This window comes from Taudactylus pleione, unplaced genomic scaffold (assembly GCF_031769625.1).
Source record: "Taudactylus pleione unplaced genomic scaffold, aTauple2 ptg000290l, whole genome shotgun sequence".
NCBI lineage: Eukaryota > Metazoa > Chordata > Amphibia > Anura > Myobatrachidae > Taudactylus > Taudactylus pleione.
Window position 1 is genome coordinate 4,332,754 of NW_028284692.1, and position 15,369 is coordinate 4,348,122.

Sequence of the window (15,369 nt, forward strand, 5' to 3'; positions counted from 1 at the left end):
GTGATCTTATTTATCACAAGCTCCAGATCGCTATATACACCAATCAAATTCAAGGGTCCTTCGCTGGTTTTCCAGAGAGGATGTATCTCTAAACCTACTGTCACCACACCTTTGGCAGGCAGAGGCGTCAGTACATTTTTATATTGGGGGGGAGGCAAGATTTTATTTAATTTTGGCTCTCCCCCCTCCTCCCCTTTCCAACTTGTTGCTTAGTGGAGGCAGAGGCGGTACCATGGGGGAGGAAGATGCTGCCACCATGGAAGAAGAGAAGGGCGGGACAACCAGGGAGGAGTAGGTGACATCACAGTGGAGCAGACGGCAGGGGTTGTGCATTATACCAATAGGCTGTACAGCCCCTGCACTGCATGGAGGAGGAGGTGTAGTGTGCGCCCTTGTAACTTAAAAGACCACACATTACACCTCCTCCTCCATGCAGTGCAGGAGCCGTGCAGCCTATTGCTATAATGCACAGCCCCTGCCATCTGCCGCTCCACTGGTGCTTCTGAAATGTTGTAGGGGCGGAACTGCCCCTTCCCCCCTCCCCCCCACCCCACAGGTCTGCTCTTATAGACTGTCAGGATCCCACAGACACAGTGGTGTGGTTTGTAGTAAGAAGGGACATATATAACTTACCTGGTTATCAGAGAGGTTGGAATTGCCTTTCCTCATTCCTCATGCCTGCAGCAACCCGGTGGTGTTTGGCTTTGAAATGTCTACTAGAACTCAGTAAAAGACAATAGAGTCCCACTTGTCCAAATGGTCATGGGCAACTCCCTTGTAGTCAATTTGGGTGAAGTCATGTCATCTAGCTGATGAGCAATTCCAGGAAATTTTGACTGACCAATTAAAGAAGAAATCCTGCTAGTGCCCCTGCTAGTGCCAGTGGTTGGTGATAATAGTCTATATGAGTCCGTAGCCTAGGGACACGATTCAATCCATTGAAAGTTGTACTTTTAAAAGGCACGGTAGAAATTGCAGAGGTGCCCAGTAAACACACATCGTATTATTTAAGAACAATGCTTACAGTAATGAAAATCCATATACATATACAGAAATGCAATCACTATAATATATGCTGAAAATGAGATGCTTAACCTTTATTTTCAAAATGCTTGGCACCCAGCTCTTTCCATAATTGTGTCCAAAAATGAACACCAGAATTTGCCTTCGGGTGGTAATGCTAAAAGGAAAGCATGCTATGACGACCAGGGTGCCACTTTGTAGGTCACCTCGGAAGAAACCCTGGTTTCCGTGGACAAGGCTGGAAGGGCTCCCCAAGCAGCTCACAATTCCAACATATTGAAGGAGACACATTTTGGGCTCTGTCATGTCCATCCATCACTTGCACACCCTAGGTGGTTTCCAAACTTTGGTCCAGGTCATCTATGGTCATCACTTTGCAATTGTCCATCATGCCTCAAGACCAACTTCTCTTTCAGTCATAGGGGTAGCATGAGTATCTGCTCCCAGTCCATTTGGAACCCATACTAAAATTGTAAGAAGAGAACCTTGTGTGTACACATATGCTAGGTGGTCCAATTAACCAGTAGAATGATGGAGGTCATGAGGCCTAAAAGCCCTATGAATTATGTTGCTGGAAGTATATCCTTCAAGGTGAAAACCATAACTACATACATCACCTTCTCATCTTTCTACTCTGGCAAAGATACTTACCCTTTGTCGGTGTCAAAGAAGGCCCCTAGAACTATCATGAACTGAGCTTTCACTGGTCATTGCAGATGTGGACAGGTTGAAAAGAAGACATTGAAAAAGAAGAAACTGGCAGTGTTTTTCCCGTACAGCAAATACTATGGGAATATGATAGGTGTCCTGAGATCAATGTAGATTAGCCAGTCTCTCAGCTGGACCATATAATTGATGGTTGCTATGGACTCTTGAACCTTTTCACAGGGAAAAATGGATGATTCTCTTCAAATCTAAAACCGGTCTCCAATCTCCTGTCAATTTATTCAATAGAAAAAGTCTCTAACAAATTCACATACCTTTTCATAACAGAGAGGACCCATTGGTCTGAAATAGAGTTTAGCCAAATATGCACAAACTGCACCAATCTGGCTTCTACTACAGGAACACATTTCTGCTGCTACTTGTCAAAATGAGGATGGGGCATGTTCTGCAGCTGGCCCGCAAAGAATGTTACATATATCAAAATGGTCCTCGCAGGAAAAAGTTTCCCCACCCCTGCTTTATACAATGTCTGACATGGTTAAGGATCCATAACTAGAGATATTTATTTTTACATGTTTTTATGAGTTTTAGTGTGTTCCATACATATTACTATTACTATGACCATAACCATGCAATATAAATTTCGGTTAGGTAGTCTAAACATAAATAAACATTTATTATGAACCTATTATGCCATCTTATAGAATGTAAGCTCTTACGAGCAGGGCCCTCTACCCTCTTGTGCATCTCCCTACTTTAGTTTCATCTACTTCTTACCATTAGGGCACCTAACACTTGGTTGCTTATGCTCTGTTGCTTATCTGGGTGATATGGTCGCTAATGTAGCAATATATATTATCCATGTCCTGGTCCTGTATTGTATTGTTCTGTAAGTCGCTTGTCTACAACTTGTTTATGTACTTTGTAAGGTGCTGCGGAACACTTGTGGCGCCATATAAATAAATGATAATAATAATAATTAGTTTGCCTAAATGAGAAAATTGGTCTAGAAACAATGAAAGACATCACTTGCACTGAGAAATAGTCCCATTACAGTTCCAAAAGATTTTATATATGAAATTCTTCAAATCTCCATTTTTCTCTCAATTTCTTTCAGAAATCCTAAATGTTCATCTCAGTAGACATGGAACATAAAAATAAAAACACACAATAGTGTAATCCTGATAGGCACTTTCATCACTAGGTGAAACTAGAGATGGAAGGAGCTAGCTAGTATTTATTTGGCAGTAGGGTTGGCCATCTGTGGGATGTCCATCGATGGTTGCCATCGATGGGTCCATCTGTGATTACTATTAATGGCACAAAAACAAATATGGTGAGCCATCGATGATTTCCACCCCTCGATGGCCACCACTGCTGGGGGCATGGCGGGCTGCCGGCCAATAAAAAACGGGAGCAGTGCTTAGCGGCCACCGGGGGCAGTGCTAAGCTCCGTCCCGTCAAAAAAATAAAAACGATCATCTCCTAGTCGTCCATCGATGTTGGAGAACCATTGGCTCTCTGCCATCGATGGTTGCTATTAACTATTGATGGTCAATGGCCATCCCTGTTCAGCAGTATTCACAAATTCAAAATGGTGCCACCCAAAAGACCAGAAACAACCAACTGTGTGGAAAGCTTACACTATTGCTTATGTGAAAGACACCTCCAAAATGCCGGGGATGTAACTCGCAGAGTCAGCGGTTTTTGCTACTGCGGTCCCTGAGAGTTACATACTTAGTAGATAGTAAGGATATTTTTATTCAAAATGAGAATTCCTTCGCAACAGTGCAGCGATTAATAAGACATAGGTCCCTTAATTTTGGATGGATAAAATGTCATTGTCCTATGTAGGATAAAAAAAATATATTCTTGAAAATGTCACAGATTTATGACCAGCGTAACACATAGGTGGTGCTGCAGCTGCTTATGTGCTTTTGTTACAACCAAGTACATTGACCGCGTGGCCTAATGGATAAGGCGTCTGACTTCGGATCAGAAGATTGAGGGTTCGAGTCCCTTCGTGGTCGTTTTTTTTTTCTCAGTTAAATAGTGTGGTTTATTGTAAAATGTGTATTTACGACTTCCAAATGGTTTTCATCTTGTTTAATGTATTCAATTAGATTCTATTTAAGTATGCACGTATGTGCTTATGTCTGGATTGCATTATTGTATGCACGTATTTGGTTATGTCTGGATTGCATTATTGCATTCATTGTGGAGGGTACAGTTTACAGATCACAAGCTTTATTTTTAGCTATTTCTCACTAAATACATCGATTATAAATACATTATGAAACAATATGGTCTACTCTGTAGTATCATCAGAATATAAGTTAAATTGATTTTGATTCATTCTACATATTATAGATGCAATAAAAGAATGAAGACGCCCATAGTCTGCTATTCAGTCACAAAGCTATTTTTCTGTCGATGACACACAGACTACCTCACTGTCAGATACACAAATACTAACTACCAAACGTGTACAGCCCCAGTGGCCTAATGGATAAGGCACTGGCCTCCTAAGCCAGGGATTGTGGGTTCGAGTCCCATCTGGGGTGGATTTAATTTTGCTTCCATACTCTGCAAAATATTAAACACCGGCATTAACTGCGCAACAATTTTGCTTTTTAAAAAAATATATTACTGTATATGTTTAAATTGATTTAAGATGAGTTCATATTATTATTCCACGATATTATATCGTTGCCTGATGGTTTAAGCACGTAATAGATTCCTGCTGGTGCATGACAAATGACGCTTTCATTATGCTGCTATTCTGCCTTGCAGTCTCATGGTATAGATCAAGGTATAGTGCACAGTCACGGTAACTATATTTGCTGGAACGTTTTCTGCAGTTAAAACTTATTTAATTAGTTAGGGTACTTAAGTGGTGGTAAATGCTTGCTATTGGCGTCTTGGTAATAGTGGTGAAGAATGGCATAAAGCCGTATTTTTTTAAGCAAATAAGTAGTTCCATCAAATTTGGGGTGTTTGAAAATGGGTACCAGCATATTTTAATGTCTCTAAAATAAAGTTTTAGAAAAAAGTAAATTTCTCCGTCATACAAGCACCTGCAATCCCCAAAAACTTGGCCCCTTCTTAGAGCACCCCTTGAAGCTTATTTCACTCGTTTTTGAAGTTGTCCCTCCACTTTTTTCATTTTCGCCCCAAATTTCTAATGCGTTTTTTGGGGTGTTCCTGGAATTTTTTATTTTATTTTTTGGATGAATTGTCCTTTGGGGGGATGTACCAAGGGTTCTGAGTGGTTTCCCAACATCTGCACCCCAAAATATACATTTTGCACTTCTTTTCTCCTGCTATTCTGTGGAGAAAAAGTTTCGCCTATTTCAGTGCATTTACTTTTCACATAGACGAAAACGGAATGGAATTGAATACGGAGATATATTTTCAGACAAAATTTTTGCAAAAAAAAAGTGCGAAAAATGGCTTTTCCCTCCGAATTGAATATGGCACATAATTGGCACATAATTGGCACTAGACATTTATAAATACATGATGAGCTGCCGTTATACAATCTTTGAAAAAACTGGCAATATTTAAAATTAATTTCATGGTACACTTTGAGCATATGAATTAGTACCAGCCAACTAATGGTGCATTGAGTAATAAGGATTATTTAATATTGTTCTCTAATGTCTCTGGATCCGACGTGTATGATAGTATACATGCATACTGTGTATTACTACATTTACAATATTTTGCTGCTGTAGCAGTTGTGTGTAAAGGTTTGGCGAAGTGTTTTTGAATAAGCAGTTTAATTTCTGTACAGTCACATCAATACACAAGAAAGCACACATTACAATCCAATTTTCTTAAATCATATTGTGAATGTAAAAATGTAATAAATAAATCAGAGCATGTGCAATGCAGTAAAATTGTTGGATCACAAGCCATAAACTGACCTCATTTATTTTTGTCATTGGAATAACTAAAGAAATTTCTGTGCAATCTAGGGTTTGCCATCGTCCAAATGGTTAACAACCATTGATGGTTAACTATCGATGGTTGATGTTTTTGCTATCGACGGGAGAAAACAAATGGTTTCCACCCATCGATGGCACAGAGCCTGACGTTTTTTGTTTTTTTTACCTAGAGCCGGGACATGGAGCATAGCCCTGCCTCCTGACACAACCCGTTGAGCCCTGCCCCAACTGTGATTGGTCAGCTGCCCCTTGAATAAAAAAGCAGGGATGACCATTGATGGGCGAAATCATTGATGCTTCCCAGTCGATGGCTTCATACTGTCGACGTTAGCCACTGATGGTACAATCGTTGGTGATCATCAATCTTTAACCTACCGATGGCCATCTCTAGTGCAATAACAAAGGTAAACACTATAGGCTTACATTACAATCCTTTTCATTTTAATGGGGTCTTTTTTTATCAGAGTGCAAGTCAAAAAAGTAGGTTTAATTTCACGCATTTTTATTTCACAGAGTGGACAGTCATTTGCAATGTATGCGCGATGTTGGACAGGCATAAGAGCGAAATAATACTTTTTGGATGAGATTAGCACCTACTTCAACGGGTTGGGCACGGGATCCCGGCAGTCAGGATCCCGGGGGTCAGAATACAGACAGTCAGAACCCTAATGCCCCAAAGGTAACTTAGCCCTAACCCTTCCCCATCCCTCTCTCCCCGCAGCATAACTCTAACCCTCCCTCCCCGCTGCAAAACCCTAACCCTCCCTCCCAGCAGCTTAACCCTCTTCCTAGTGCCTATCCCCAACCCTCATACTTACCTGCTGGGATCGCAGGCGCCGGGATGCTGGTGCCGGCAATCTCACCCCTGTCGGGATTCCGGTACCGAGATGCTGAGAGCCGGCATTCTGCTCTTGGGATCCTAACTACATCCCACTACCGGAAAAAGTTTAAGAAACCCCCATTTTTCCAGATATTGAAATGTACATAGTTTAATGTCTCAAAGTACTCTGAAGTGAAAGCATACAACAATTAAACAATTGCAGATAAAAAAAAAATCATAGGATCATTTTATTTAACAAAATTGAATCTAGATTTTTGAGTCAACAAAGTAGCCACCTTTTGCAGATATAACTGCAGAACACACTTGTGGCGTCCTTTCTACAATGGAAATCAAATATTGTTTGGCAAGTTTGTGCCAATGCTGTTGCGGGTTTGGTATGGATTGGCGGCGGTTGGGATGCCACTGGTCAGAATACCGACAGCGGTATCCCGACTGTCAGAATCCCCGCACCCATAGGTAAGTATGCTAGCAGTAACCTTAACCCTACCCTAACCCTAACTCCCTCCCTGGGTGCCTAAACCTATCCTCCCCCCTAGTGCCTAAGCCTAACCTCCCCTCCCCCCCCATTCTAAAACCTATCCTCCCTCCATAGTGCCTAAACCTAACCCTCCCCCCTTAGTGCCTAACCCTAACCCTCCCCCTAGTGCCTAACCATAACCCCGTACCCTAACCCTCCCCTAACTGCTGATACTTACCTTTGGGATGCCGGCGGTCGGGATACTGGTGCCGGGATCCTGATGCTGTCAGGCAGAGCCGTAACTAGAGTTTTTGGTATCCTGTGCCAGAAAGAGCATTGGTGCCCCCCCTCATTTTTCAAAGGGACATAATGCATCCAGAAAGGGCTATGGCCTCATGGGGAAGGGCCAGGGAAGAGATAGGAGAGGCCAGGAGATGCTGGGGATGAAATAAGAGGAAGCCACAAGCAAGAATGATAATATACAGAAATTTGACAGGCCCAAACAGCACCCCCTGCCCTGTGGTGCCCTGTGCGATGGCATCGGCTGCACTACCCTAGCTACGGGCCCTGCTGTTGGGATTTTGGCGCCGGTATTTAGAACGTCGGCATCCCGCACGCCGGGATACCGACTACATCCCGCTGTTGCAGACGTTACCACAAATGTAAGTTGTTTCGCTTGCACCTTTCTGTACAGCTCATTGGGAATTGTCTATGTCGAAGCCAACTGTCTTGTTCTTTTCCTTAAAATGTAGTTCTGGCATAGCCTGGATGTATATTTTAGGTCATTATATTACTGCAGGAAGAACCCTTGACCAACTAGCTGTAAACCAGAGGGTATTGCTTGGCGCAGCAAAATGCTATGGTAGCCCTTCTGGCTCAGGGTGCCAGTAACTATGTGAAAGTCGATGAATAAGGATCCACCAAAAGAGCCCCAGACCATCGTCCTCGTTTGATACTTGCTGTCACAGTCGTTTGCTTACTAAGCGGCGGCTTATAAAAACTGCCGCTTCCCCGTGTGTTTAAGCTGGAATTTTAAAGGCATTGAATTTAATAGCAAAACATGGGATTTTTGCTCATCTTAACTTTTTATTTTTAACCTCTAGATTACTGTTTGTTTGATCGTTTGTTAGATTCATTACCGGCTCTAGGGGTGTTCGACCAGTGCGATCGAAAAGGGGCGCCACCCATAGAGGAGGCACCCGTCCCCAACATCCCAATTTCAGCGGGACAGTAGTGTCTCGCTGTTCCACCCGTGGGCCGAAGTGGCCCGCGGGTGGTCAAATCGGGAGGTTGGGGGTGCCGAACCCCTGTCTAAATAGATGCTGTGTGCATTCAGTGATGGGAGAGGGGCTGGGGGAAGCCCAGCTAGTGAGGCTCCCCCCAGCCTGACGTTATTTGGAGGCGTAACATGCGGGCACACCGCCAATTTATGTCACGTAGGGGCATGGTCTATGGTAATTAGGCCACACCCCCATTTTCGTCCGTGCATGGCCTCGCCACACGCACTGTTGGGGCGCACTGTATAGAGCCGGCACAGGGTGCTCCGACCCCTGGAGCTGGCTCTGATTACAGTGTGTATGCACTATATTATTTGTCCAGGAGTTCAAAGGAAATCGTTGCTGACATCACATCATTTGCAAGTCGTCTAATGTATACCTAGCTTAAGATGTGTTCACTGCTTGGGGAATGCCTTTCAACCAATCAGGGGCATGAATATAACTTTGGGCCCATAGCAACATTTTGAAAGCTTCCAGAGACACCACTCACTGCAGTGCTACACCGAAGTGAGCATGCTTACTACTGCTTAGGGCCAGAGCCGGCCCTAGGCACAGGCAAACTAGGCAAATGCCTAGGGGCATGCATTCCAAGCCTAGGGCTGGCTCAGCTTAACAGCGGGCAGCGGCGAAACTGGGACGGGCGGACAACACTGGCGACTCTCTTCTAGCCGCCCTGCCGCGATCGGAGCTCTCATCTCAGATCGAGCAGCAGCTCAAAGAGTCGGACGCAGCAGGAGTGGGGAACAGACACAGTGGGGGCAGCGGGCAGTAACAAAAATGGCCGCTGGTGGAGGGCTCCTTCGCATGCCCAGCAGCAGCAGCTACACCTCCCATGGGCCTTTGTGGAGTCCAGCAGGCTGAGCCTATGTACAGGGAGACACATAGTGCCGACATGAGCATAGAGTGACGAGCACAAGCATGGCGACTTCAATACAGGCTTGCCGATAATCTGGTTGCCTCTTCCGGGAGGAGGCAGTCAGCTCGGCACATTGATGGGGGGGAAGTGGGTTGTGATGCAATTTAGAGGAAAGGACGGGGGATTGACCACACGATCACGGGCCCGGCCCCGCTACACAATGCGAAGATTATCTGCATTGTGTAGCCGGAGGCGGAGTCACGATGATGCGATTCGGCACGAATTGCATCATCAGCTCCCAGAGCCAGCCACTTAAACAAGGGGTGAGCGGATGCTGGCGGGGGTATGCAGGCGGGCTGTGCAGGCCTGGAGGCTTACCCGCTCTTCCAGGGGGGTCGGGAGCAACAGCCCATTTTCGGGAGGCTCACGACCATTTTGGGAGGGTAGGCAATTATGCTTCAATATCTGCAGAGTCCAGGTAGGCTGAGGTCACAGTTTTATTTACTGGGTGAGTGCTGTGCAGGGGGTGCAAGGAGGTTGGGGTGTAATAATTTGTGGCATAATATGTAAGAGGCATTACTGTGTGGCATAATGTGTAAGGTCCATTGCTGTGTGGCACTATTTGTACAAGGTGCACTACAGTATGGTTTAAGGTGTAGAAAGGGCACTACTATACCCTCCAACAATACCGATTTAGCCGGTACAGTACCATTTTTTTTAAAGGTCTGTGCCGGCAAACGGGCTTTATCGGGTGGGTACAATCTCCCGAAGTGCTGCTGAGTGACAGACGGCTCTGCTCCGTCCTCTGTGGTTCTTGCAGTGCAGTCAGCACTGATGCTGACGTAATCACGCCAGCGCCGCTGTACAGAAGTTAGACTGTTAAACCAGCCAGCGCCAGCTGCCTCCAGCTCCCATGTACAGTACTCATGGAGACGCCCCTTTATCTGTAACCACATCCCCTTTTGTATGTGGTTACACCCCTGTACCGGATTTTTCCTGTGAAATGTTGGAGGGTATGCACTACTATGTGGTATAATGTGAATAAGGAGCAATACGGTGTGGTGTAATGTGAATAAAGAGCAATATGGTATGGTGTAATGTGAATAACGGACACTACTGTGTGATGTAACGTGAATAAGAGGCACTACTGTGAGGAGTAATGTGTATAAGGTAAAGGTGTACTACTGTGTTGTGTAATGTGAATAAGTGACAGTACTTTGAGACGTAACGTGAATAAGGGACACTATCCTGTGATTTTCTGTCAGGGCCGCCATCAGACGGGGACTGGAGTCCCGGGCCCGGTCACAGTGGTCAGAGAGGGGGGCCTGCCCGCAATCCCAGTATCGAATGCAGGGGAATTTCAGTACCTAGAAACCCCCCTGCCCGCTGATCCATCACCACTGCTGAAAGGTTTTATCTTTATTTTATTTTTTTGTGAGACGGAGATTTTTGTCTCCTCACTGGAGTTCAGAACAGAGCCTCTCAGTAGAGGGGGTTGCGCGCATGCGCAGCAGCTCCTCGTAGCCACGGAGATTGCAGAATGGGGTGGAGATGATGTGGCGACACACAGCTCCTCCCAGGCAGTGGTGATTCCGGTCAATCACTGCACTCCTGTCCTCCTTCATCCGGACAGCTGCAGTTAAAGCACCTGCATCACCCCGTTATAACTGTGGCACATAGGAATCATCTGAAGCAATAATTGGGGAGTATGTATGTGTGTATATATATATATATATATATACACACACACACACAATATGTATGTGTATATAAATTCTATTTATACACACAGTATGTGTGTGTGTGTGTGTGTGTATATATATATATATATGTATCCAAAAGGACGCACTCACCAAGAAGACATTCAAGGTAATTTTACTACATCATGGATAGCAGACACGTTTCGGTCCAATCAGGACCATTATCAAGCCTGTGGGCTGAGGCTGTGTCTTTAATATGCTCAAAGGTTGGTGTGCTATGCTGCTGGCTTGATAATGGTCCTGATTGGACCGAAACGTCGCTGCTATCCATATGCTTCTGCTATAACTTACTACCATTATATTGCTGTGATGCTGGAATAAAATTACCTAGAATGTCTCCTTGGTGAGTGCGTCCTTTTGGATACCTAAATTTTGCCTATTGGCTCTGGATGGGACTGAACTGGCTGGAATGCACCCCAATGTTGTGGCTGATGTAGATGTGAGTGCGGGATCTGCTCAAATAAATATATATGAGAAACGATAGTCTAGGCACCTGGCGCTTCCTGATACTTTAGTAAGCCAAATAGTATTCAAATGTGTCCATTTAGAAAAAGTGAATGGAAAACACACTTCTCCGTGTATAAGAGATGGCAGCTTTCTCCTCAGGGTGCTGGTTTGAACAAGACAGCTAAATAGAATCTGAAAAATGGGAGAGAGGAAAATGTGCCTAATAGTGTAGTAAATTAAGTGAATTAGGGTAGACATACAACAGGTAACCCTTCTATATGCGTACCAGATATTCTCTTGAGGATAATCGGTGAATATATTCCAATTTAGGTGTTACAGTGTTTAAAAAAATAAACCAATGCAGAATATATATATTAAAACTCAGTGATGTACCTATGATGTTTTAGAGCTAGTTACTATACTACCCTCTTCCTAGAGGATAGTGTTATCATTTAAATAACAATTTCTAATGAAAAAATTCTTTATAGAAAAAAGATAAAATAAATTTATTGGAATTTATGGGTCAAAGGGGTAAATTCAATTAAAAATCCACCAAAAAAAGGGGAGATGCATTACAAAAAAAAAGATCAAAAATAAACAGAGGAGTAAATTGTACAGAATAAGTTATATACTATTTAAAATATATATATAGAGAGAGACACAGAGAGAGAGAAAAAAAAAATATGAATGAATTGGGGAAACGGCGTCACTCATGGGTACTTACATGTAAGACTTCAAACGACAGTGTCCATGTGTGGACTTTTAGCAAGAATGTTATTGATAAAAGTGAACACAGACACTGTTCGTCGTTTGAAGTCTAACATGAAAGTACCCATGAGTGACACCGTTTCTCCAATTCTGTCTATCTTAAAAAAAAAAAAACCCATTGCAAATCCCGCTGCCCACCCACTTCGCAACCCGTCCACATTCCCATCTGTACACCGTGCCCCTAAAAGAGAGGAGCTGCATCGCATGGGGAGTAGGTCTCAGAGTAACAAAAACAAGATAAGTGTGGGGGCTGTCTGGGACTGGAGAAGGGGGCAGGGATGGATACACAGAAGAGGGGCTCGCTGGAACTGGAGAGACTGCATGGCTGGAATTGCACAAATACGGGGAGGGGGGAGCTCACAATTTATGATGGCAGCCCTGTGTAATGTGAATAAGGTTGCACTACTGTGTGATGTAATTTGTATTGGGTTACTATTGTGTGGCCACAACCCGTTTTTGGGGTGCATGCACCTTTTGCACGCTCTGTGACCATTCAAAAATGGGAGAGTGGAAGCGCCAATGCTCTAGCTGGCACAGGCAGGGGTTAAAATGGGGCAGAACTGCGTTGTTAGGTCTATTTGGAGACAGAACCAATTCCGCCTCCTCCGGCCCACCTCAGCCCCGCGCCACAGGAGGCTCCACTTGGCAGGCGCCCGCTGCGTTTTTGTTACAAGCGGGCATCCGGCTCCTTCCCCACAGTGCCAGCCGGATGCTGGAGTTCACTGTGACCTCAGACTTCCGCAGTGTGCTCTATTGGAGAGACATCATGACATCTCTCCCATAGCTGTGAGGAGCAGCCAGGCAGACCGGATGGCAGCGGACGCAGGAGCGGGGCTTAAGGTAAGTATTGTTTTGGGTTTTTTTGTGTGTAAGTGGCATTACTATTGCGGTCATTAGCACTGGGGGCATTCCTATTGCGGTCATTAGCACTGGGGGCATTATGTGTAAGGGGCACTACTGCTGTTGGCATTGTATAAAGGGCACTACTACTGTGGGCATTATGTGTATTAGGAGCACTACTACTGTGGGCATTATGTGTATTAGGGGCACTACTGCTGTGGGAACTGTGTATAAGGGGGGAAAAGACAGTTTATAGCAAACTCAAAGTGTCTTTTTCTGCCTCAGATTTAATAAAATGCACATCAGGCATTGAGACTGCTGCAGCAGCAGTTTCCGCTCTCTCATTGCCCAATGTGCTGCTGCAGCTGTGCAGCTATATAGGCACAGCCAGCCGTAGTTGGCAAAGCAGTGGGCAATCACTGACCTGGGCCCCTCCAGTCGGCCTGGGTTAGCACCCGCTCGCCCCCATCCCCCTTGACACCCCTGAGACCATCTGTAAAACATGCACTACTCAAGTTCCTGAGGACTCTAGTTGGGAAACCCTTTTGTTAACCACATTCTGAAGCATTCGGCACAGATAGAACAAGCTTTAGATCAGGGGTCTCAACTCCAGTCCTCATGTGCCATCAGCAGGTCAGGTTTTGTTGATTTCTTTAATCATGCACAAGTGAGCTCATTTATTTTGCTGGGTCAGAAATTCTCAAAACATGACCTGTTACAAAACCTTGAAGGTTGAGAACCACTGGTTTAGATAATAATTACACTATTCTAAGCAGCACAGAGATTTTCAGGAGAGGAGTGTGGTTGTCTTGTGTGATGCACTGACCTGTCGCAGTCATGGGTTAAGACAAGCCGGAATGTGGGTTTTTTTTTTTTTTTTTCACATGCTAAAAAGGACATTTAATGTACAATTCAGTTTAAAAGACACTTCGCTAGAGATTACAAATTTGGTTGTTTACTACACCACAATCAGAAGCAAAACTAGAAGGATTTTAACAACCTATTAAATACGCTTCATGATGTACTGAAAGATTAATGTATTTGATTGACCAGAAGAAAAGACACTGTGAAGTCTACTGCCCTGTGGTTCTTTCTATGGCTTCCCCCGCACAGACATTCGGTTAGGTAAGACATGTGGATCACAACAATTACAAGTGGGATGCATAAACCTTATTTCATAGACATGCATTTGAAACCATCATCTTCTGTTTCCATTCTGTTAGACTCCTTTACACTGTGCTATTGTGATCTCCCTATTGTAAATGTGGGGAGGGTAAGGGAGGGGGATAAATTCTTAACAATGGCTACAATGAGCCTCACAAAGAGTCAGGTGAAGCGAATCGTGGCCAGAAACATGGAAAACAAGAGATGTTGGGGTAGCATATTCAACTGAACATCATGGCAGCATATCACAAAGCCCTGAATTTCTCTCAGACAGCAAATTTCTTGGCTCAATTAACTATAGCAGTTTCCCAAACTCCACCATTACAGTCCATGTTTTAGGTATATCCATGCTTGAATCCAGATGGTTAAATCAAATTGACTGAGGTACTAGTCACCTGTGCTCAAGCATGGATATCCTTAAAACGTGAGCTGTAATGGCAGAGTTTGGGAACCTCTGAACTATAGTGTCTTCTAATTTGGATGAGGTGAAATACTTGCTGTTTTTGGCTTCCTGGTGGAATAAGCTCTGCAAACTTCTTCTATTCCAAATTATAGGCGTACACTAGACAAATCTACTTAACAAGCAATGGGAAATTGATTGTATGTAATGGTCTGCTAGCAGGTACACTGTCTTCAATATTTTTTTTCTAATTTACATTTTGGAATATTAATATTAAACTCTGTGGCTGGGCACTCTTATGTAGTGTAAAACGTAACTTTTAATATATAAAAGCCAGTCACGGTAAAACCTGCATGAAACAGCAAATCCCCTTACATCCTGGCACCAGCAAATTGACCCACTACTGATACAGGAAATGGAAAAAGAAGGTAGATATCTGGTATCAGTGTGATCAGGGTTTACTCTCCAGGTTAGGATCAATATTTCCCTGACATCAGATACACACTATACCTTTGAAACTGACCTGATTTTGTGCATTCTGGTGCTCGCACCACATTTCTGTGTCACATGACACACGGTGGAAAGTAGAGATCAAGCACATTTGATGCAAGCCCTTTCCACACTTTCACGTGTTTTTGGGAACTCTGCCAGTACCAATAATTTGAGGGAAATTTGCGCATTAATATATTTTGCTACATATTTGCCATGTTGGTCACGGTGTATATACACAATTTTATATGTAATCCTCTCTACATATTCACATCTAGTATATACACATTCTGTGCCGGATCACGGCGTCCTATAAGATGTCTAACATTCTAACAATTATGTTGTCTATCTTATTTATCTAATTGTTCTTTTGATATATAATATTGTTGCTATATTTTATGAACTGATTAAAAGTAAAGTTTTACTGTACA

General features: G+C 43.8%; 2 non-coding genes across 2 annotated transcripts; both read left to right on the plus strand.

Annotated features, from left to right (window-relative positions):
- Window positions 1-3,646: 3,646 nt before the first annotated feature.
- On the plus strand, window positions 3,647-3,719 carry TRNAR-UCG (transfer RNA arginine (anticodon UCG)). Its single transcript has one exon. It is a non-coding gene; the product is annotated as a tRNA-Arg (tRNA).
- Window positions 3,720-4,180: 461 nt separating this feature from the next.
- Window positions 4,181-4,253, plus strand: TRNAR-CCU (transfer RNA arginine (anticodon CCU)). Its single transcript has one exon. It is a non-coding gene; the product is annotated as a tRNA-Arg (tRNA).
- The last annotated feature ends 11,116 nt before the right edge of the window (window positions 4,254-15,369 follow it).